At 46.4% G+C, this 24,969-nt stretch overlaps 1 protein-coding gene across 6 annotated transcripts in view; it reads right to left on the bottom strand.

Moving 5' to 3' along the window:
- The window catches only part of LPP (LIM domain containing preferred translocation partner in lipoma), a 327,367-nt gene that overhangs the window by 286,214 nt on the left and 16,184 nt on the right, over positions 1-24,969 (bottom strand). For 3 of the 6 annotated variants that reach the window (XM_032697402.1, XM_032697401.1, XM_032697407.1), the window contains exon 2: positions 19,050-19,155. The gene's annotated coding sequence lies outside the window, so the exon portion shown is untranslated. Of the gene's footprint in view, positions 1-12,492; positions 13,577-15,331; positions 15,436-16,032; positions 17,367-18,452; positions 18,503-19,049; positions 19,156-21,307; positions 21,332-24,969 lie in introns of those variants that run through there. The other 3 variants (XR_004358748.1, XM_032697403.1, XM_032697404.1) reach the window with 3 other exon arrangements.

Below are 24,969 nucleotides of genomic sequence, written 5' to 3'. Positions count from 1 at the left end.
TATTTTAATGAAAGACTAGGTATTAAAGGAAATTACAGATTTAAGGGAGCAGACGCTATAAAAGACTTTATATATCTCAGAGTTTACAACAAGATCACAATCTATAGAAATCACTGAACATCTTGAACATTAAGGCTAAGACACTGAACATCTCAAAACTCCATTTTGCTTGTTATTATTATTTGTGATTGCAAAGTTCCAGATCAAAAAGCACTTCAAAAGAATGACCTTTATCCTCACTGCTTTCTCACAGCCTGAACGCTGAAGGGAGAAAATTTCTTGAAATACAGTGTTAGTACTTTTCCAAGTCCCCCCCATTCAAAATTTCACTAAACATTAAAAGCACTAGTTAATGCAATGCCTTTCCACATGCTCTGCTTCACTGTCAGGCTCTCAGTATCCAGGACTCCGGTATAGTGAGAAAATCTTTAGGAAGCGACATTTAAACAAAATAAACTGCAGAATTTTTTTCCCCAAAAAAGTTTCAGGGGTTTAGGGTTTTATACAATAGCTTGTTTTTACAAACTGTATATTCAGGATCCGGTTTAAATCGGTGTCTTGTTTCAGCCACCCTGCCTAAAACATGTGCTTACTTCCTTTACAGACACGTGAATTTGTTCACTGTGGCCAACTCATACCACATCCCTATTGGATACATATGCATATACATACAGGCATGTGCTGTCTCATCTGGAGCTGGCTATGACCCACGCAAGGCTCATTCAGCCTGGAGAGGGGTTCCAAAAGCATTATCTGCACCCAAAGTAGTTTAGTGTTACTGGGCTGAAAGGAAACAGAGAAATCCTGCTTACAGGCTGCAGAGCCCAATGGATAAATAAGTACACCTCGGTTAAATACAGGGGGGGAGGGGGCAGGGGCATAAATAAAAGGGTAGAAAGAGAGATTTAGTGGGTATGAGGGTAATGAAATATCAGCTGGGCTGGATGCCTGGCAGCACAACCAAAGGCTGCTGGCAGCCCCATGTGCTGCAGGGCTGCAGAATGTACAGAATGTGCCGCCACGCCGGGGCCGCCAGCTCCCCCAACCCCACCACGGCCAGACCCTCCTCGTCTTTCATCCCAGTGCTGGGCCACTTCCTGGCACCCAGTGAGGTGACACCGGAGATCCTTTTCCACCCCACTCCTCTCTGCTCTCCCAACGCACGCCCACACCACCGAAGCTTTCTATGTATTTTGTGTTTCATCTGCCGGCTGGGCCACGCCACAGATGCTCGGGGTTTTTGCAAGGCCACAGTTGGAAGGGCGGTGAGCAAGGTCAGGGCTCACTGCAGTCATCCCTGCCGTGGGGAAGCTGATAGCCTTCCCTTGGCATCTGCTGCTGGCCATGGGCGGAGAGGGACCCTGGGCTGGATGGACATCATCTGAACTGACCCAGTGTCACTGCTGTAGGGCCCATCCCCAGCTACAGCAGGGAGGAGACAGCCCCAAGCTGTGTCCCTCCCACACCTTTCCTGTCAGGAAAACACTGTAAGTCCATCTCCAGGTTAGAAGGACATACCAGGTTTATTCTCAGTTGAATTATTTGTGTACATTGGCCTGGCATGAGTGAGTGAGTGAGTGAGTCTGGGACAGAATTGTGGGATGGATGCAAGAAACAGGAGATCTACAGAAAAACCTCACAAACAATGCTTCTGACATTGTTCAGTCCATCATTAAAGTGATAAAAAGACTTGAGGTTCTACCTTGGTCCAGACCAACAGCCCCTTGTGTCTCCAGCAGGTGTAAACCCAAAAATACTCTTCTGCTCTTGGGTTGCCCTTGACCAGGAATCAAAAATTCTCTGGCTGTTCAACACCTGCCAAGGCACAAGTGTTGTGGCAATGGTGATTCACAAGGCCAGTTCTGTGGAGCCCCAGGCTAGCTCCAGCCTCTACAGCAAACCTTCCCTAAATAACACCACAACTCTGCAAAGAGCTGGCAGACAAGGATGTCTGGCCAGTGTTGACAACACCCTACCAAGTCACAGGCAAACTGGGCAGGGAACATGGCACACTTGATGGGCTCAGACAAGTAAGAAGCACCACGGGGATTCTTCCTACTTGGCCAATCTTCACATGAAGTTTCTAAACCCACTTTCCACACCTTGCTGCTCCACTGATCATTTTCTCCCCTCACCAATGAACACGGGCAATGAACCCACATCCAAAGCCTCAATTCTCACCCAACACAGAAGGGTAAGCTTTGGTTCCCCTGCTTTCAGTTACAGGACAAGCATCCCATGCCAGCTCCCAGAGGAAGGTTTGAATAGAGTACTGATACCTTGCAGGGTAACTCAAAACCCAGGTCAAGGTTCAGGTGTGACTTCTCACATTTCTGTTGCCTTTTCTTTTTCTACTGCTTTATATTCTCTATAAGTCCAGGAACTCTATACAATAGAGTGACAAACCTTAACACACTCTCCAGCCCTTCTAGTCTAAAAGACTCCACCCAAACCCAGTCCCAAGTATGGGCAATGGAGAATTACCCCTGTAGATACAAGCAGAGTTTGCTGATGATGCCAGCATTCACCCTCTGAGCACTTCCACCACAACATGGCTGGAACAGCCAATGCTTCACAGCCATCACAAAAACACCACAGTTCTGTAAGGAAACACAAAAATATTACTTGCTCACACTCTGACAGGTCCCAGGGATGAGGCAGTGCTGCCAGGTCCTCAACTGATGAATTGAGGCCTGGGGAACTTGAGAGCTAGTCCCAAAAGAAAGTCCTGAGCAAGTCATTTCTCACTTGTTTCCTATCCTACTCTTCGTCTCGTGCAACAGAGACGGCTCTGACTCATACCAGGTTTCCGCAGGGCCTGACACAACAGGTCGACAGACTCGCCTTGAAATAAAACAACGGCAAGCATGAGGTGACTGTGTCTTGGCCAAGAAGGACCCAAATTCAAGACAGCTCTCAGAGGCACAACTCCAAGGCAAAAAAAAAAAGTTGATGAACTCCTTTCTCATCAGCTCTGATGCCTTTATTTTGCCTTCCTTCCAGCTGGAAAGAAAGTTCATTGAGAATGAAAGCTAGTGACTCGCCGGGAGGAATGACAGATGCTGCCTGCCTGCATGTGTGAAAAAACTCTGACAGGCAGAAATAACACACCTCACATGTCTTATGGTGGCAGTGAAGCAATAAATATTCTAATAGACTACTAAGGCTCATAGTAATAATGTTGTGCTCCCTTTTCGGAAGCCACTCCCCACACCAGATGACATCTGCCACAGTATAGATGTTCCTGGAACGGGGGGATATTTTTAAATCTCTCAATGTGGCACAAAACTGTGAGTGTATCAGCCAAAATACCAGCCATCACAGCATTTATATATAGCCTTGCACATACCATCTATAGATGGGAACACAGACAGATACATGGAATCTAGTAGCATTACAAACAGACATTCTTCTGCTGGTCTTTAGTACTTGAGAAGAAACTTCCCAGCCAGCAGATCTGTCCCTGTCATCCTGCCCTGTGCAGCTCTCCATCGACTTCTGCTCCTCAAGTGTGTTAAGTGCTGCATGTAAATTCTCAAAGATCATCAAAAGCCTGTCCCTCCACTACCCCATGAGTCCCCTCTGCTAAAGGGCACTGCAGTGCGGGTGACAGGGTCTCCCCACACCCCTGAGCACCCCTCTGTACACGTACAGCTTTCAGAACCTATGGGCCTCAAAACTTCATCTTTGCTGAGACGGGTCCTGAGAAGGGGTTAGGAGATCTTCAAGGCAGTCCAGTTCACTCAGGGACACAGTCTGACACATACAAAGTCTAGGCATGGTTCCTATCTGAGGCAGGAACTCGGACGTCCTAGTAGGAAAAGCATTTGCGAGGCCTAAACCAGCAATAGCTCCTCATGGAGCACCTGTAGTCACTTCCCAGGAGCTCTACTGGCATTCAAGTTATTGCAGGGGAAAAGGAAAAATAAAAGTGCTTTTTAAAAGTGGCTTCAGGTAGTACAATACATTCTCTCACAAGTATGAAACATGCATCAGCATTTCACACAGAGCACCACAGCCGTCAGACCCAGCGTGATGTTTAAGTTCTTGATACTGTTATCTGCCTAATAATAACCCCAAAGAGCACTCCTTGCCTGGCTGCCTGCCAGACCACATGCAGCCTCTCTGCCCTGTCTTTTTTTTTTGGTTTTTTTTTTTTAATTTTTTAAAACTTTGTCAGACATGGAAACGTTGACTCTAGGAAATTCAGCCTCTTCTGTGAAACAGATTGGCTGAGACTTCTTTGTTGTTGCGGAAACCATGACTTGGGGGCCGGGGAGGGGAGACAAAGGGGAAAACTCGTGTGTTTTGCCTTCACGTGTGCTTTATTTTCTCCTCTGGCAGGAAACAGTGAGAAAGGCTCTGACCCAGCTGCTGTCAGCTGCGTTGGAAGTGATTGTATCAGCTCCACCTGCTTAATGTGGGTATTCAAGACTGCAATGACAATGATTTGAGACAAACCAGCAATGACTGGTGTGTTCTCAAGGGACATATGGTACACTGGTGCATGACACAAGTGATCCACAACAGCGGGACAGTGTCAAGGTTGGGGGGGAGGAAGGAAAGCGGGGAGAGAGGAATAAACATCCCCACCTGTTTTTCTAGGGAAAAAGAGATATTACAAGGAGAATGTAGCTTTAGCAAACTCTGAAATATTTGAACCACATGATTTCCAGCACTCAGGCGCAACAAAAGAACTGCACCGAGAGATCCAGCAGCTACGACTCAGGAAGGAACATCATGTCCATGTCAAGCTTTCAAAGCCTTATAAAATGTAAGGAGTTCAACACGGTTTCTTTACATTCAGAGAAGAACAGCCTTGACAAAACAGGCTGTGAGGTACCCCACTTTGCCATTCACACCTGGCATGGACCCAGCCCCGTGCACTACCGAGCTTGGGTGTGGTGTAGCCCCACTGAAGCAAGTCCTGCAGACCACTCCTCACAGCTAGCTGAGTCAAAATAACAAAGGAGCCTCCAATGAGCATGTGGACAACAGCACAGGGTGAAGCAATGCTGCTGAAGCACGACAGAGGCATTTCAATGGTGTTTTTCAAAGGAAAAGATAAAAAGAAAAGGGGAAAAAACATACCTCTGCAAGTTCCAGCACAAGTAGAAAGCCCCAGGTCACTGCTGTAGCTAATGAGTAGGGCAACAGCAGTGCTCAACGAGGCTGTTCAAAACATCCTCATGTCTTGTTTTTTTCTTTTTTTTTTATCAAATTAAATACACACACACAGCATCATGTCCACAGCAGGCTGCTGCTTTGACATCCATACAGCCAGTAAGACCCTGTGAAGTTTTAATGGGCAGGTCAAGCCTGAAAAGATTCTGCTATCACCCTGCTCTGCCTCCACCATGTACCCCATTCCACAGAGGTTTTACTCTGACAACTTCACAGGCTTTCACCAGAATTGCTGCTCAGAGAACAGCCTGCTCACAGACACAATGTGCACAGCTCCAATGGGAGAGAAGCCCTTTAGCCCATTCTGCACCATATTCCTCCAGAATTCCAGTAAATAACAACATCTTGGTATCTTGTTCAAAGCCCTGAGAAATGCCAGTGTGCTATACCTGCCCCTCTCAACTGCTGTATATACTTATAACATGTACTTAATTATATATACCCATGTACACACATGATGGCATCAAATGACATGCCACCAAAACAAACAACATCAGGCATGGGACCCTTGTGACCCAAATGGGCGAGTTTCCGTAAGAATTTACCACTTTTACCTCTACACAATCAGAGATGTGGAAGCAAGCCAGGAATGAAGGCAGGCATCGCCCTTTGCAAACACCTAACGAGCCTAACCGAAAACACAGAGCCCAGCACCTTTGGAGACATCCCCCAGCACACTCCGGCAGGGCAGGCGGTTAGAGATGAAAAAGACCCACCAGGAAAGCTCTTCTGTAGGAGCTGATATTTCAGCTATTAAAGAAGTTTCTATTTAAACAGACATTAACTGCATATGCTCAGGAATTTCTCAGCTTTGCCACTTAAAAAACATCTAAAGCCACTCTGAGGCTTTTCCTTTTTTCTCTCCCGCCTTTATTTGCTCTGTAAACACATTTGTGTGTGTGCCCTGGATCCTGTAACGTTCAGTTTCTGTGACAGCAGCTCCAAAGCAGAGCAGCAGCTACCTACACAGCTCACCAGGGACTGCTGAACATCCTGGGTCCTGTCCCTGGCCTCGTGGCACACCACAGTGCACAACCCCACACAGCCCAGCTCCTCGCAGGACCTTCTCCCAGTGCAGGATGAAGCAGAAGACGCTGTCGGTGTCGTTTGTACTAACACTGTCAGGAGCGCACGCTCATGAACTCGGCCACCTCCCTCACAGGTTGAATTTCTCCCAACAAAACCCTGCCTGTTAGTGGTGGGGTTTATTAAAGCAGTGTTGCAAGTTTACCAGCAGATCAAGGCCTTGACTGTGGCAAGTGGAAGATGTGATATAACTGCAAATACTTTACATCCTTTTGAAGAGGCTGCTGAGGTCAGACTAGTGATACTCCCCTCCCCATCCCATTCACAGGCACACGGGGCACTTGCCATTCCAGGTGAGAGCCACAGATGGGTCCCACCTGGTGGAAAGAGCCCCAGGGAAGAGCACTCTCCTTTGCACCAATACAATCATGGCTAACTGCTACAGTAGGGCTGCCCAAAAAGCTGCTCCTGAAGATGCCAGGAGGAAGGACAGGACAAATGGAATCAGGAAACTTGGATCAGTTCTTTGCCTTACCATATATGTGCATACACTTGCATACATACAAGTGTTCATATACATCTGGCAACATCTATGCAGCTGTGGGCAAGCTTTGACCCTTACTGGTCAGTAAACAGACAGCAGAATCACTGCCCTAAAAATACTTCAAAATCCCAGGACTCTATAAACACCTGCAGGCAAGAGAACGCCCAGCATCTCCATCTCCACCCCATCACTGCAAACAGCAAGACACTTCAGCAAGGACACACCACTGAAACATCTTGTCAGCCCAAAGGAGCGCTCAGCAGCACCAGCCCAAAGGGGCTGCTGGCAGATATCCCATGATATTTTCTACTATGTCTTCTTATATTGCCTTATACTTTACACATCTGTTGGCACCCCTCCTAAAGGGGGAGGCTGGGAGTGACTCCTCTCGTCAAACAGGTCTGCTCCATGCCTCGAGCAACATGAAATCTCCTGAGAGCAGCCAGGAATCTCCTTCCCCTCTGAAACCAGGTCATCTCCACCACACTCAACCTCAGCCCACTCAGAAAGTGAGGTCTGAACCAAAACTCAGACACCCTTTTGCTGGGCTGGCCAAGGCACCAACCTACACGCACCAAGAGACACAACCACTAGGCCCAGCAAGAAAACCTCCACAGCATCTCACAGAAGGGGGGGTGGGAGAGGGGAGTAATTTTTGGCAATGGAAATGTAATGGAACATCTTGTATCGATCTATTAGGGGATGAGTCATGCTGAGAGTGACTTGCCTCCTCTTTCCCTCACTTCCCCACCCCCCAAATTATGGACTGCAAGAAATGAGTGGAGATAATGGGCAATTTCAGATGTTCTAAACTCAGGTTTCTCTCCTGCTGTAACAGCATGCCATGACAGTAGATGGACTGAGCTCCAGAGGAGACGTCCTTCATGTTCCCATGCCTTTTACTGGCCAAAAAAGACTTGAGTCTAACTAATGGGCAATTAGGAAAGGACTAGAAGGATGGGGGACTACTTTGTAGAGGAAATGGGAAATCAGAAGGAAGATCTGAAAAGAATCAGCAGTAAAAGGAGACACAAAAAATAGATGGGGACCAGACACGAGTCCCAGGAAAAGATAAGCAAGATAGAGGTAGATCAAACTGGGGAGAGAAAGGGTCTAGGTGAAGCTACTACTGCTGCTTCAGAAACCCTGTGGACTTTTCAGTCTACAGTCACTTGCCAGCATATAAATGCCAAACATCAAGAATAACTACTTTCAAAAAAAAAAAAAAATTAAAAAAAAAAAATCAGAGAAATGAAAATCAGGTTGGTGATAGTAAATTCTTCCTTGACTTCTTCAGTCTTTAAGGATGAAACAAAACATCTAAGGAAGCTTTGGAAGGCCCAAGGTCTTTTTAGAGAACCAAAAGCTGCATACATAGGAACCTGACAACCAGTGAGTTTTCTAAGCTCAGTTCCATGGAAGTTAATACACAAAGACCTGGGGAGCGGGTTTGGTGCAACACAAACCACTGAACCCACCCTTATCCCATCAGACGTCACTAAAGTGCAGGCTGCTGCACTTAAAACCTACCCACACCACATACATCAACATTATACATATATATATATATATGCATATGCACACACATGCTCCAATCTCTGATTTGCTGTCAGAACCTAACTAACTTTGAGGGTATAAAGCAGAAGATGACAAGTTACTTATATGCTTGCCTAATAAGCTTTGGCAGTGGTACATAGGCAGGATGTAACCACCCAGCACTCCTGGTCAAAGAGATCTAGCACTGGACTCCAGCCAGGACCAGTACACTCCATTCAGAGAAGAAACTGGTACTTCATACACTAGGAGATGACTAATTGCAGTACCTGAGTTATGGCATAGCTTTTAACACACAACGAAGAGACATTAAGGTCATCTCAACTCTCATCTACAGCATCCCCTCCCACAGCAGACTTGCTGCTCTTTTTTTTTCCTCCTACTCCTTTTCTCACTTTCTACCCTCCCCTTCAACCTTCCTTCCTTTCAGGTCTTCTCACCTCCTTCCATACTAATTTACCTTCCTCTGTCTATCCACTCGTCCAGCACCTAAAACACCCTTCTCATCACCCACAACTCCCACTGCAGAAGCCCTTCTCTTCCAGCAATCTGCTTTTATCTGGACTTTGATCTCCAGCAATCCCCATGCTGACCTTTTCCCAACCCTCAAGTGCACATTTGTCTGCCTCAGATTGCAGACTCTTTAGGACAAGGATTGTCATATTCCCTGCTTGTAAAGCACAGGATACATTTATAGGGTGGGTAAATGATAAACAAGCCATCTCCCAGCATTTCAGGGCAGCTCAGTGTGAGCTCCCTCAGTGTTTGCCTTTCTTCCACTTCAAACTTAATCTACCTGTATGACTTTTTCTTCCTTATCTCTATTACAAGGTTGTCACTTAAATTTATCACCATTAAAAAAAAAAAAAAAGTTGAGAAAGGAAGGTGGGGAAACAAAGGGCCTTTACCAGCCCTGCTCACCCTCAGCTCAAACCCTGAGATGTAGAGGAGCTTGAAGGAGCACCACAGGGGCAGACCACAGCCAGAAATAACTCACTGGAATTATTTCAAACCCCACATGCCTCAGTTCTATTCAGTTTTCAGTAGGTTTTTGGACGAGCAGACACTCTTGGCTGTTTTCTAGGGGAGCAATTATCAAATCTACATCTAATTCCACCAGCTGAGTGTGTGTCCACCTTTGAAAGGAAGCTGGAAAAGAGGGAAGTGGGTTGTTGAAATGAAAAGCTGGGATAAGGAAAAAGAAGTTATAAAAAAAAGATTACCCACAGCAGACAGGGCGTCAAGAGGTGACTAAGAGGCAGCCCATGCTTCAAGGAATAAAAACACCACAACAGCGATGGCAAAATCCTCCACCCATGTCAGACCCAATGCATCCAACTGGCTGGCTGTTTGGCAACAATGCTCATATGTGATGGGGGATTTGTATAGCAGGTGCAGCACTTCACAGGAATCAATGTGATAAAATGCTCATTCAACCAAAAAAGAAAAAGCAAACAAACAACAACAAAAAAATAAAGTACTTCCTAGACAGTTCACTGGGTTGAGATAAAGCACTATCTTTTAGTGTCATGAGAACCTAATTTGCCTGGGGTTTCCTAACTCCCTCAGCTGCTGGGGTCTCTTGTCCCCTGCACTCCTACACCACGTGGATTTCACCCCCTACCTCCCCACACACACCAGCTCCCTCACCTACATGAGGACATCACTCCAGTCACTTTGAAACACCCATCCCCAGTGCCCTCCCAGCTTTCAGAAATACTTCACTGGGAACATGCTCAAAAGCCACGTCCTTCTCTGTCCCTACAGCCTTAACAGCCTCTACAAGATTATCTGATGTAGCTTTCTGACACTCACATATCTTGGCGGAGAATTAGCTGATAACTGACACAGCACTGCGGGTAGCACACGTGTCAGGAAGCACAAGTGATAACACTGTTATGTTGTGAGAAACCTCATCCAGGCCCTCAGGAAAAATTACAGTTTTTGTTATTGGTTTCGTCTGAACTCACCAGCTACCCTCAAGACTACACAGCAAACACAAATGCCTTCAAGTAAATAACGAGGGGGGGCATTCAAACCCCCCTGTGATTAGAGATGGTCACTGAGTCAGCAACAAGAAAGACACAATGAAAATTAAGAACAAAAGCCGAGGACAAAGCAATCACCTAGAAAACAACAGGAGATCACATAAGAATGTCAAACCCACAAGCACTCCTTCCTTTGCTCTGAATGCACCTTCATAGCAGCATTTCACCAGATAGACATGGAAGAGCTGGTGCTTAACATTGACCCTGGAGACTTGCCCAGAAGTTTTTACATCACTCAGCACCCTGTGCATAAAAGGGCAGCAGTGGTGACACTCCCAGTGTACTCCCTCTGGCCAAGATGTCTGGCAGGTATAGCTAAAAAAGCTGGTTTGGGAAAATATTGCCTTTTTACAGCTTATCTCAGTACAGACAGCTGCCTCACACCTCTAGAAATAGCAGGATTTAACAGCCATGTTTGCAGGGACAGATTTTAAAGGTTCCATCTTCTAAGAAACAACCTACACATCCAGAAACAGGAGGCCAGATTTGTTTTGATACTGGAACCCCCTTCCATATGCTAAGCATGCCCACGGATTTGCAAAAACTCTGCTCTGAAAATGGGATGTTCATTCAGCAACAGGCGATAAGCAACTTGCATTTGCCTTCCTATAGAGTCTGTTCCCAGTGCATTCGGCAGCAATATAGCACATGATTAGGTTGCTATTGCCTTTTGCTGAAAATAGTTGGCATTTTATAAGTAAAACAGTGGTGGAGGAGAGCATTAAACACTGGAAAAATAAGACTATTAACTTAAATACAAATACCCCGCAGGCCCAGCCAATCAGCACGTCTCTGTTGTTCCTCTTAAGATGGAGCAAGCCAGGATCAGATCCCAAAGCACTGTTATGACTTGTTTGAGGTGATAAGGACTGAGCCACAGGATTTATTCCTAGGTCAGTCCCACAGCTGCAAACCCCAGCCCCAGGAGCCTGGAGAAGCTTCTTCAGCCCCCTTGACTCCGTCGTGTTTGTGAGTGCAACAGTGATAATGTTATTTACCTACCTTTTAGCAATAACAAACTTTTTTAGATAAAAAGCAGAAAATTCCCATGAATTTAAACACAGGAAGAGCTGATGCTAAAGATGTAAATGGCTCTAAATCTAACAAGACCTGGCAAAATTTCCATGGTACACCTTTTACTACCAACAGCTGGACCAGTTGTCTATAGCACCTTCCTCATCATTTCTTTTTTAACTGAATGAAGGGGTACTAAAGACAACAACCTGCTGTGAAATGACCAAAACTCCCATGCAAACAACTCATTAGCAGTGTTCAAATGCAATTTAAATTACTAGTTGTTCAAGTGCTCCTCAATTTCATGGTAAGTTTCCAAGGAAAATTACATGCTATGTACTATTTAATTGATTGTTTTCTACTTCTTAACATCCATTTATTCCCTCCTCCTGTCTTTTCCTTAATTTCAAGGGATGATGATGACTTTTCAGGGAGGAAAGGGGAACAGCTATTGAAGAGGGATTTACCTGAAGAACAAGGATGTAGGAGGAAAGTGGCTGCCAAAACCAGTCAGCTTCACCAGAACTTGTCCCTTCAATATTTTTGCAGGAGAGGTATGAGGCAGCACAGTACAAGGACTCCTTTCCTCTCCACCACAGGCAGCCAGTCTTCTGAAACCAGATATTTCTTTAAAACACTGTCATCCCCCACCATGACAAGCAGTAAGCGCAGTTAACTATTCGAGGACATTGGTAAAGCAACAAGAGCAACCTGTTTCCTCCTTCTGGGCACACTAGCCCTTGAACCAACACATCCACTGGAGGCAAACAAGTTGTTCTCATCTGGGAGATCTCATCCCAAATGCAAATACCTAGCTTACAGGAGCAAAGTCTCCCCCCTAAAGCTGACAAGAATTAGGCTGTGAGTGAGACCGCCTGCTGCTTGCAACAGCTGGTACAGGAAAACGCGTATTATAAAGCTAATAACAACAGACATTTCTTAAAAGCCTGCACTCCGCTCAGATCCCAGGAAAGAGCAGCCTCACAATTAGGTAAGGTGCCATCTGGAAATTTCTGAAGTAATGATACGTGATGAGATCATGTCATGCGCTAGCAACATAGATCAGCTTTATGAAATACTCAATGCCACTTGGTTTACCTTTAAACAACTGATGCAAAAATATTTTGTGCTCAGAAAAGTATGACTTTATTAGAGTAAGAGAGATGGGTTTAACAGTATCACTCTGCACAAGGCCTCAAAGTGTCCACCTGTCTGCAGGAGCTGAGCATGAACCATCACATGGAATACTTTTCCCAAATTTGCCACACAGTGCCCTAGTCTCCATGCCTGAACACCAGAATAACGCTGCTTTTCTCAGTCCACAGGCACGACTTAGTGTTTAAGGGCTCCTAAAGAAATGCAAAGTATCAAATGTGCAGAGGCTTGTAACTTTCATCCCTTCCATGCCCTTATGTGCTAGCCCCATGCTATCTGAGGTAGATTCTCTTACCTGCCCAAGGGGTACATACATCCAGCCCTTAGTGCACACTAAACTCCCTCACAGCACTCCAGTCACATAGTGTTGGTGTCACCCCTTTGCCACATCCCATGCAGTGCCAGCCTTGGATCAATCTGGGCAACAGCTGAGATGAAGGATGGGCTGCCAACCAGACCTCCTTACATGGGAGCTAAAGCAAGTCCTCTGCGTTTAACATATCTTTAACATATAGTTAGAAGTGACTGAGAGAAGCTTAAGAAAGGCAGGCATGGAACTCTCTGAGCTCGCTTGAGGTCCAGTGCCATGGAAGGCTTCTCAGACTCCAGTGTTTACTGGTGCCAGGCTAAAAAACCTTTAGTCAGCTGTATTAATTTACAAGGTCAGCCCTTAATGGCTCTGTTCCTGGAGCAGGAAAAAATCCACTGTGGATCCTGGTTAGCATCAGTGGTCACTGGATCTGTTCAGGTCCTGGAGAAACACCAGATGGAGAGCCCTGGCAGCTGCAGTCCCAGCTGGGCATCGTTCGTTCTCCGGAGCAACCCCAGCGCTGCCCAGAACCCATCAGGAAGGGGGGCATGGGCAGCACATGGGGAGCTCATCCTTCACAGACCATCCAGCTCTCAAGTCACGTCCTCGCAGTGATGGATGAGCACATGAATATTAAGAGTCACAACACGCTTCCCCAGACTTGACAGACTAGCACTTCCAGAGCCCTGGTTTACAGCACCCAGGCACTGCTCATCCTTGTCTTCCAACAAACAGCCTGTCCTGGTGAGCAGGAAAGGGAGAAAATTGCGAGGGGAACACAATATCATCATTTCCAATCCCATCATGCTGTTCCCAAAACACCAAGCTCAGCCACAAGCAGTTGGAGAAGCCTGGATGCGCCACATCCACGTGCCACCAGAAGCACAGCCCATGGCATGGGGCCACGTGTGCACACGCAGAGGCAAAGCACAGCACACAAGGAGCAACACAGATCACCCTCTCACTGCAGGAATTCCACAGCTTGGCACCACCATGCATGTACAACAGATGAGTGGCTGCTGGACGAGTTGCTGGGCTGAGACTTCAGGTGTTGTGACAGCTCCATACACATTCCCAGTGCCCCGTTTCCTAACTCATCACCTCTCCTGCCTGTTCAGGCTGTACATGCTTTAGGACAGCAGTTCTTTCCTTTTCACTGGTACCAAGCTCAGCCCAGCCAGGCCCTGACTCCCAAAGCTCCAGTAATCCAAGCAGCTTGAAGTAACAAGAAGCAAAATACAGCTGAAATCTACAAACCATCAACACATCCTAACTGCAGTCCTTCACTTTTTGGGGCCTAGTACTTTTTATCTCACATCCATCCTCATGCAAACCAAGCCAATTATCTTCCCCTGTTCAGAACAATCCAAACAGTTTTGTACCTCAAGGACCTCCTACAAATCCACATCTCTGGAAAAACTAAACCTCACAATGAGTATTAATCCCTTTTTAAAAGGGCAAAAGAAAGTCAATAAGAGGTTTAACTTTCTAACAAAGGTCTTAAATTTAAAATAGAGAGAGTATGATAGCAACGGGTTTGAAGCAGCCTAAAATACCAGTTAGCTGAGAAGATACAAGGATTACTAACCAGCAGTGGGAACTACAAAGGAGTTGTCACCAATGCCCCTTCCAAAGTAAAAGGACAAAGTGCAGTGCCTTCCATTTGAGGTGCAGGAGTGGCAGCTACATAACCCCCAGAGCAGGGTTAAAAGCACTCTATGCATGTTACATGCTCCAAATGACAAAAGGAATGCAGGATGGTGGATCTCTGCTCTAGATTCCCCAGCATGGTTTTAGCTGCCACGAATAAAACGGGATGCAGAGCATCTTCCAGGTTCCCCCCACATCCCTGACTGTCTGGATGAACTGCAGCTTCCTTTCAGGAAAGAGAAAGGAAGGGAGGGGTGAAAAAAGGAAAAAAAAGAGAAGCAGCCAGCTACAATATCAGACAGATTAAAAACTTCACACTAAAGAAAAATACAGAACAACAGGATAAAACAGACACTGAAACTTTATCCAGTAGCTAAATATTAACATTTTACACATATTACAGCAGTTAAATATTAACATTTGAGAGAAATATATCCATGCATTATGCAGCCTTTTTAACACACACTCTTGCTTAAGAGACAGAAATCGTACATAAGCTATGTTTTCCTTGCTAACCACATGCATATATACTCATTTAACTCTACAGTGCTCTGCTGCCTTGCTGCATTAACCAATGAAACTAAAAGGAAGAGCGTGACGGAATGGGAGCTGGCTTATATTATCTTTATACCTACTCCTGAAGAAACATTTTGCCTTTGAGACCAATCCACTAAGTCATCTTTCCCTACTACAGAAGGTTTCATTGGGTCCCTTGCTGTTGACTGGTGATCCACACGCCTGTCTCCACCAGCAAGGCAAACACTTTGATGCAATCTATCTGACTAAACAACACAAAAAAAAAAAAAAGTCCCAAGTTGCTTGCTAAAACAGCAACGATGCACTTACCAACATCCAGGCAAGCTCCTTCATTAACACGCTTCCCTCTCGAGCAGATCAAATTTAGAACAAGGTCCAAGAGCAAGAGAGAACTGAAAACTGACCACAACAAGCTTCCAAAACAAGAAAGGGGGGGATAAAAAAAAAAACCTTACTACAGGAATTCAAATCCTGCTTCCACCAGACCCTGAGTCACCTCCCCTCCCTTGCAATAGATCAGAGCAATGGGTAAACATTTCCAAATATGGAGATCAAAACTCCAAAGGATGTCAAAAAAAAAAAAATCACCCTTCTCTCCCTGGCTTTGGCACCGGGATGACTTGCCCCTCTGAAGCATAAGCTGAGCACATTGCCTTTGCTGACCTACACACAGCCTGATCATGGGGCCCCATGTCACCATCTTGAACTGTGCTTTGGAGGCTACTGGCTCAATGGGTGATACTGCATCTCTGTTCCCTCCCAGGGATGCACTGATGCAATGGGAGCAACTCCAGGAGTCACTGCCCTTTGCCCCTTGAAAGAAACCTCTCTCATCTCTCAACTCATCAGCAGCAAACTCATAGAACTACTTTTTAGAGTGTTCTTTGAAGGCAAACAGGCAAACTCAGGCTGTGGTTATAGCACCAATAGCTTGGCATCAGAAAAGGCAAGGCTCAACCCTCCGTCACACCAGAGAGGTCTTGCTGCCACATCCCACACCAGCTGCTCACCTGGCACAGGGAAACCTCCTCTGATCTGGCTCATCGAGCTGGTGCTTTGTAAAACATGTGTCCCTGCAGAGCCTGCATGCACACCAGAGCAATATTCCCATGCCAATGCTCCCATAAGCATCAGTCCTCAGCTGCAACGGCTGACCTGCAGGCAGCAGGGAAATGACTACGCCTGCCAGCATGGGACAACAGCCTCCTGGTATCCGCAGCCATCGCTCCAGGAGCAGGCAGCCTCTCAGGAATGTGCAAAGCACGACATTTTCAAGGGGAACAGGCTGCCGAGGCGAGGCGATCCAACCAGACCAGAGTGATTCCCCAGCACCACCCACAAGATGCTATTGAATTTATAGGGAAGGAATTCCAGAGCTGACTCTGCCCATGTATGGCCAAAACAAACTGTAAAAAGCGACAGTATAGTACATCTGGCTTCCACTGGTGCTGAAGCACAGGCTTCAGGAGGAGCTGCGTTGACAGAGGCTCTATAATTACCTCCAGTAACTGTGCAGGGGTCAGGCAGCAAGAGTTTAGCACCCGCTACCACAGATGACAGAAAACATATAAACCTTTGCTTTAGAAGACAACAAAGTTTTCTGCTTTTAGAATACAAACCACATTTAACTCAGTGTTACACTGCTATCGCTGCAAAAAAATAAATCTTGCACCAGCACCAGCACACATTCATTACACTGGTAGTCCTAAAGGCAGCTTTAAAGAGCCAACAGTCCCAAGTGGCACTAAGTGGTACATAAGGACAACCTCAGTGCATTGCAGGTTGGGACTAGCTCTCGATGGGTAGCTGATCAATTATTTTTCAAAAAACCCACTAAAACCTCCCCCAGAGCAGAGTGCTCCAGCTAGCAGCAGGGCTACCAGGAGAGCTTTCTCCATGGTCAGAAATAGGAGATATTCTGAGCACTGCAGTCACTGTGCAAGAAGATGCTCAAAAACTAAGGTTAGAAGGGTCAGGTAGGTGCAAGTTTTATGAATTCTGACTTGGTTTTCCAGCCCCTTGCAGAAAACAATTCTCAAGGTATTGCTTCTTGCAAGGACAAACAGTGGAATGAAGTAGAGAATTATCTAAGTCAAGAAAGGGAGCCAAAGCATGGAAGGGGAACACCTGGAAGAGCATAAACCCCACCACAGGTGTGCACCAGCCCTTACAGCTCTGGGATTCTACAGCATGAACAGATCAAAGTTCTCCCTAACAGTTAAATGCCACCACCTCGCCTGCCCTGCCAGCAGGGAAATATTAGCTGTGTCAGCGCGAGAGGAAAGGGCTTACGGAATGGGAGAGGAATGCAGGCTGCAGTGGCACACACGGAGGGGACAGGGAAATGAAACCCATGGGAATGTGGGTTGCTCACACTGCCTCTGTCTTTGCACAGGGGTCAAGTAGGGTACGTTTTATGGCTCTTGGGGTTGAAACCTGGGCCTAATGCTTTTGTGACCTTAGAGGGACTCCCATGTCAGAAACAAATATAGCTGTTAGAGGGGGTGAGAGCTCAGGGGCCTGAGCACATGAGGACAAGCCATTTCCCAGCTCCTGGCAGGCAGCCCAGTGCTGCTTTTCAATATGTGCAAGTTGTACCCATCAGACCGGGAATGAGCACGTGTCTCCTCCGAGCAGCATTTGCTCATGGGAGACCCACAATGCAGCTACTCCCCCAGCTTCACGTTCCCCAAGACAGCACTAGGATCTCCCTTCCATTTCCCAGCTGAGATGGCATTATACCCTCTCCCTTTTTACTGTGCTTACTTTAATCAGAGGTACCAAAGCATAAGCTGGTGTTCAGCACCTGAGCTGCAGAGCACCTTCTACCCCAAATGACACAGAGGAGAGAAACAGAGGGACAGACACATCTATGTCCATCCACAGCCTCACCAGGAGCTCCCTGCTACATGGCAACACAAATCCCCTTCCTTGACACAGTTCTAAGGCTGGGAAGTGAAATCTTGGGGGCCTGGGAATAAAATCCAACTCAAGCCTCCTGCACAGCAGTACAGATGGTTATAAAGCAGCCGCTGGGTCAGGCGTGGCTAATTTCATTTAAATGACATTACATAAGCAGGAGGACTGAGAATATTTGATTCATAAAAACATCTTGAAGGGGCAGAGAGAACAACCTGCGTAGCTTACAGAACACAGGGACTGCTGCAGCATCACAGGAACACAGACCACATAATGCAGACAGCAAGGACCACGGATACTCATACATACACATGCACAACTACACACACAAACTCCTGCTACCCTCCACCATGCACGAAAGCAGACTTAGGACTTGCAAGCTGAAGTCCTGTGCAGCCAAAAGCCAGCACAAATGTTTGTGACAGTTCCACAGGCAAAGGCAAAAACCGGGTGCAGGGGAATAAATATAGAAAGAAGTCAGGCAGGCAAAGCAGGTGCTGGCTTGTAGAACCTTGGCCAGAAAGGCTTCCCAGGAGGTTGAATCTGGTAGTTTTGCAACAGCTCCACAGAAAGACAGAAGAGACAGAAAGAAAAAAAAGAGAACATGAATGCATATGCATTCTTTTATCACCATATATAGCATATACGGACATTTGGTATATACACCCCCAAGCTCTCATATGCCACTGTATAGTACATACTATATACGTATTGCCATCTTTGTTTCCATGTGCCTACACTTGTAGTGTGTGTGTGTGTGAGTGTGTGTATGTATCTGCATTTCTGGTGCGTGTATTTGTCACTACCCCCACATCGCCCATCCGTGCGTGCTATGACACAACACATCACTCAACAGAGCATGTCTAAAGCCTCAGCACCATAGCCTGGAATGACTTTCGGACACTCACAGCTTCTCACTGCTGAGCCCTTCCCCACCAAAGCCTCTGGGTGTAAGCACCACTAGGGAACCATCAGTTTGTCTGCTCTTTCCCAATGATCCCACTCCCCCTCCAAACTTCAAGAACCATGGACAAGGTGCCACAGTCAGAAAAGGCGTGACATCCTTCTGAGAAGCTGCCCCCTGTGCCTATGAATCATGTTTACGTACCAGTTCTCACGCTGCACAGCCTTACTGGTGGGATGAACTCAGAGCAGGGCGTTTGGAAACACGCAGGGCTCCACCAGACTCACGACTTTGGGTTTCTTTCCCAGCCCTGCAAAGAGAGAGACACTCAAGTGATGCACACTGGATGGGCCTCCCGACGGCTTGTCTCCAAAACTTGCAGTTTAACCCACACAACTTCTGGGAAACATAGCATTTTCCTCCCCAGCTTTCTTAAGCAGAAGCCTTCAGACTCCTGGACTCCTTTCAGCACCCCCAAAAGCAAGCCCCACCACCCAGAACTGGGCTAACAACCAGCAATGACTAGAAATGTCAGATGCCACAGCTTGGTCAACAACTCACACCTTCTCAAGCCACCACTCCTTTACCGCTCTTAATGCCACTGAGAAGGGGGAGGGACAAGGAGATGCAAAATGAGGCATAAATTAAGAGACCAGGATGAATCCATCACTCATCTCCCTGACCTCAGGCACAGTGAGGGAGCTAGAAGGCATCATCTATGCGTTCTGAAGCTCATGGGGTTCACCATTACTGTGAGCAGAGCTACACCCCCAGCCCTCCCCCTCAGCACAGCCTTTTTTCTAAGGAGTTCTGCCCATTGGGGACTGTCTCACTCTTTCCTGTAGCTGAGAAGCAGACACTACCCTTTCTTGATGTGACCAGCTCAGTGTTGTTTTTTCCTTGCTGCAGAAGTTGAAGGTAGAGCAGAGGGGACAACCAGGCCACGTGACCACCATCTTGAACGTGGCATGCCAGGACAAATGGCAGGGTGCAGACCACGGAGACCAGCAGAATCTGAATCGCACACGCCTTCCTGCCCCCAGCCAGCATCCCCTCTCAGCCACATGCTGGTCACTCTGACAGCCCTATCTCAGCCCATGACAAGCACAGGCTTGGCCTGTCATCTCAGCTCAGCAGAGAAAGTTACTGCTATTTGGTGTTGTAACTATGGACAAGCTCAGTTCAGACTTGTATTTGTTGTACCTGTGCTGCTCATGAGAGTTCATGTGAGCCCACAAATCTACAACCAACATGCAGCAAAACACAAAAGCATCTTTGTGGCTCACAGTCCAGGTCCCTCCTCCTTGTCACACAGCGAAATGCCTTCCTGCCCCTGCCAGCACCTCTTGTCTCCCATGCCACACTTGTTGCCACAGCAGCCAGGAGAGCAACAGGGCTCTTGCCTCTCCCAAGCAGTGGAAGATCTCCACTATGCCAACACCACAAGAGAACACAGACCTTCACCCTGTCCCAGCTCAGTCCCATGGTCCCTATGGCGGCACCCAGCCCTGATTCCCCACAGGGATGGGCAGGTATAAAAGTTCCCAGGACCATCAATGCTCCCCTCAGGTGTGATGAGGACAAATTTAACTGGAGATTGCAATGGCCTCTCCCATTCACTGCAGGCTTGGGATGAAGATGAGTAACTGCAGGGTTTTACTGCTGATGAACTCAGCCAAAGAGCAATTTTTCTTCATCCATCAATGAGGAGACAAGTACAAGCAAATATTATGGTTTTGCATGTTTACTTTTCATTTAAAAATGATGTAGAGTTACATACAATTTAGGTCCTTCCCACAGGCTCCTGGCAAAATGCCCTTCGGTCTTATCTGCAAAGGCAGAAGACAACAACATTCCCGTCTGGTTCCAACACCATTTCAATTCAACTCACAGCAGCACCTCCAGGAGCTCCAGGTAAGACAATACTTCTTGGGAACCAACCTGTGCTTAAAAAATCTTGGCTCAGGATTGTGTCTCTCAGGTTTAATTCACGAAACGTTTCCAAGATCAGTGATAGGACTTGGCTAATTGAACTGTGTCTTCCTGGCTTTACTTTCCACACCAGCTATCCCCGTCACCTTGTGACATAATGATCAGAAGCAGTTCATTCACCCACTGGCTGACAATATTGATGCTGTATTGCTGACAGTAAGAACCAGTATTTCTCAAGAAAAAAATAAATTTAACACACAAGGAGAATACAGAAAGCACGTTTTCCTATTTGCAGATTTAAATCTAAAACCAGTAGTTTACAATGCCTGAATTTAAGCATCAATCATCTGTTATGGCTTGAGTTTTCTTAGATTGTTCAGATTTTTCAGGAATGGACAGTTGAAAACCTCTGCAAGAATTTCAAGTTTCAAAGAGCAGCAGTCAGCACTTTCAGAAAAGCATAACTTTACTGTGGCCACGTAGAAATGGAAGTAACCAGACACCCCAATCCATTTAAATGAAAATCTTACCTGTGAAAATAATTTTAGCAAGTGCTAATTATCACAACGGTCGTTATCACAATGGCCTGGTTGAATGGCAACTGTTTTTCTAACTACTCAAAAGTTGCATTTGCTTTTAATTTCCTTTACACTTGAAAGTGTTACCAATATTCAGAGCCTGTTTATTATTATTATTATTATTGTTTTTTAAATCAGTATAGCTGTACTTGTTGAAGCCCAAGTGCAAGCACCAGTTGAACTGGGATAAACCAGCCTCGTGCTGGGATCCTTTGTTCCATTCCTTCATGAAGCAGATGGCTCAACTCGACAGCCACGAGGAAAACTGTCATTTTAACTGTTCCAGTCACCAATTTTTAAGCACAGACAAGCTCTCAGCCAGTCAGCCATCAGCACAAACTGACATGGGTCCCCCTGTATGACTGACAGGTGCACGAACAGTTCCCCAGATGCCAACCTCATTCAATCTGACCTTTTCATTTTAAATGAAAACCACTTAAAAGCCTGCCCTGTTCTGACATACGTCTTTTTATGTCTTTCCCACTCTGTGCCAATATATTTGTTATTTGCTGGTCAAAGTTCCCAAACTAAGAAATCTCACGTTATCTCCTCCACTGCCAGAGCCCTGACCCTCAGGCGCTCTGGTCACCACCAGCACCAAGGGAGCCATCTGAGGTCTCCACATTCTCACACACTGGAAAATTGGACCCCTTACATACTCCCCTCAATTTAGAGTCCAAATCTGACTTAAAATTCAGCTTATAAAAATCAGTAGCGTCACACTTGAACACAGCCACATGGAGACAAGTGCTCCTCTTTCTACCCTGGGACACTGACACACGCAGGATCCGGTCCTGTGTTTGCTTCTCAGGCTTCATATATTAAAATTAAACTGCTCAATTCAAAGTTATCTAATAAAAAGATCACACAAGACAATAAAAGCTGGAGACGTGTTTCCTCTGCTCTGCTGCCAGTGGCAGCACCTGCTCAGGGAGTCACCACTACAAGCAGCCTGGCTGCTGCCTTTTGGGAGGGGCCAGATCCTGTGCTGGTGCAAAGCAGTGGCTGTGAATGGCGAGTTTCAGTCCTCAAGGAAGCACACACCCCTCATAGATAGTACTCGGCACGGGGCTGCTTCCAAATCCACCACAACCCATGTGTCAAAATTAGCCATAATGGGACTTACAACTTCTGAGCTCTTGGTCCAGCCCTAGTCCTGGAGGAAGGCTGATGCCGGCCACAGCACAGACAATCAGCTCCAAGGGGGAAAGTGAGCTCCCGTAAACTCCCTGGCAGCCCCTACGTGCTGCAGGGCACAGAGCCTGGTGCTACAGCACTGCTCTGCAGGAGCCACAAGGTCCTGCAGCAGTGGACAGGCTTAGGGACCAGGGGACACATTTGTGTCTTTGCTGCCACGCTTGATTTCCAGGTTTGTTCTGGGGTTCATTAAATGTGACTAAAACAAGAGGGGGAAAATGAGTTAGGAGAGCGGGGGGAAAAGGAGGAGAGAACACTCCAGCTGCACACCAGCACAGAAGGAATAGGATCCAACTTGTACTGAAGGGATGGCATCCCACTCTCCCAGAGATTGCTGTATTACAGAAAATTAAAAGATCATTTGGAGTAGAACAGATTTAAAGAGAGGCTGAGCAAGCTGCGAGACAGTCCTACCTAAAACATCCCAGCAACCAGGAGTCACCCTGAGCTGGAACCACTGGGCCACGATGGTTGAGAAACAACCCAAAAGCAGGATCAGCCACGTTGCACTCCTGTTATTTTAAATGCCCAAAGACAGAAAGGAAAAAAGGGTGGCTAAGGAACGAGAGGAATCAGCACATCTATGCCAGAAAGCCTGCGGGTCCCAAGCTGGAGCAACCTTTCAGCAGCTCCCCATCACTGCCAGCAGTGCTGCCTGTGATTTACACGTCTGTAACTGACACCAGGATTGGATCCCGTATTTTCAAGCACAAACTACTGGCCTCACGCTGTTCGCACTCCCTCAGTCTACTGGAAATGGAAGATTTGCAAAACAGACTCACTGATTTTTATTTTCACTTTTTTTTCCCCCTCCCCACCATTTGCTGTCTGCATTTCGCTAAGCCTGGTCAGAGAGACCCTGAGCAAGAGGGGGGCAGTTTCACTTTCTCCCTCAAATGCAGTCCAGCTTCTTGACCAAACAAGGATAATCGACTTTGTTTTCAAGTACTCATGCAGTATCAGAGCACCACAGAGCCTGGGTTTCAAACAAAGGACAACATTTTGCAATCTAAAATACCATGCCATTTGCCCACTCCCCAAGGAATGGCCACCCTCACCAGGCAGCACCGGCAGAATGCTGCCCTAACAAACCACTCACATCTTATGATGCTCAGTCAAGAGCACCAGACTGACAGTGCCCAGGAGAGCAGAGAAGTGCTGTGCCCCAAGATACAGGGGCAGGAAGGTGCCTGGCTGTCCCCACTCCCAGCCCAGGGTCTTCTGCAGCCCACCTTTAGGCTGAGATCTCCTAGGGCAGAGATGGCATTTTAGTGCACGTTTGCTCTGCCAAGTCTAAGGGGTTTATTATAAAGTTTTATTATAAAGGATAATGTTCCTTTAACCATTTAGGTTTTAAATGGCCAAATTTGAAGGCAGAGGACACCTCGTCCAAAGCTTGCTCAGGTGCCACCACCATGAAACCCTTGGCACCATGGCAGGCCCTCTTATCACTGTCGTTAAAACCATTTGTAAACGAAACTTTTAAAACTTAGAGCCTACATGACCAGACAGTCTTCACGTTCAAGGGTTAGATTTTATCCAGTTTTGGCCAGATCATTCGAAAATAGCAACAAATAGCTGGCAGGTAACTGGAATCCACACTCCTGTGCCCACGTGGTCAGCCTTGGTATTTTTGAAAGCATTATAATTCATGGAGACGTTTAAAAAGCACAATCAACCGGGACAAGTAAATCTCTCTGGTTTAGAAATGTTTGCCCCCTCCAAGCATTAGCCATCCTCTTTCACCTTTCTATCCTAATAGCAAACCAACCCAGTTTCAGGCTTGGAACAAATACCTTCAGGTGGATGAGGATGTATTAAAAACAGAAAAGTTTCTCAGGGCTGCTGCTCCTCTTTCCAAACAGCTGGATAAAGAGGCCAAGGAAGCATACTTCTTCAAGAAAAAAAGGAAAAAGCCTGGATGGGGCAGAGAGGCCTAGGTAAACATGGACACGAGGCAATAAGCCAGTAGAGTGTGAAGTGGCCTCACCACTGACTGCGTTTCATGAAAACATTTTTGTTTTCAACAAATGTTTTTATTATCACAAATAGAAAAACAGGAAAAAACCCAAGGTTTTTTTCCTTTACAAAACAAGAACTGAGTTGCAAGCTGACGTTTCCTCAGAAAGCTCCATTTTGAGAACAGAGCCATTTATTCCAAATATAGATAAAAAATTCTGGAGCAATTCTGACAAGTCCTAATAAATGCTCTTATTACATCTGAAAGCTAGGAGGACCACAGATGCCTGTGTATGCATCCACCTTCTGAACAAGAAAGTACCATTACTTCCATCATAGATGGGGACTGAGACATGCAGAAAATACATTAAAAAGCTAGTTTAGTTCCTAAATTACCCCAACTTCAGCTGGAAGCCAGACTCCTCATCGAATCTGACCCTTATACGAGAGGAAAAAAA

Source organism: Chiroxiphia lanceolata, chromosome 10 (genome assembly GCF_009829145.1).
Source record: "Chiroxiphia lanceolata isolate bChiLan1 chromosome 10, bChiLan1.pri, whole genome shotgun sequence".
Taxonomy (NCBI): Eukaryota; Metazoa; Chordata; class Aves; order Passeriformes; family Pipridae; genus Chiroxiphia; species Chiroxiphia lanceolata.
Note: the sequence above shows the minus strand (reverse complement) of the source record. Positions and strands in the feature narration are given on the sequence as shown.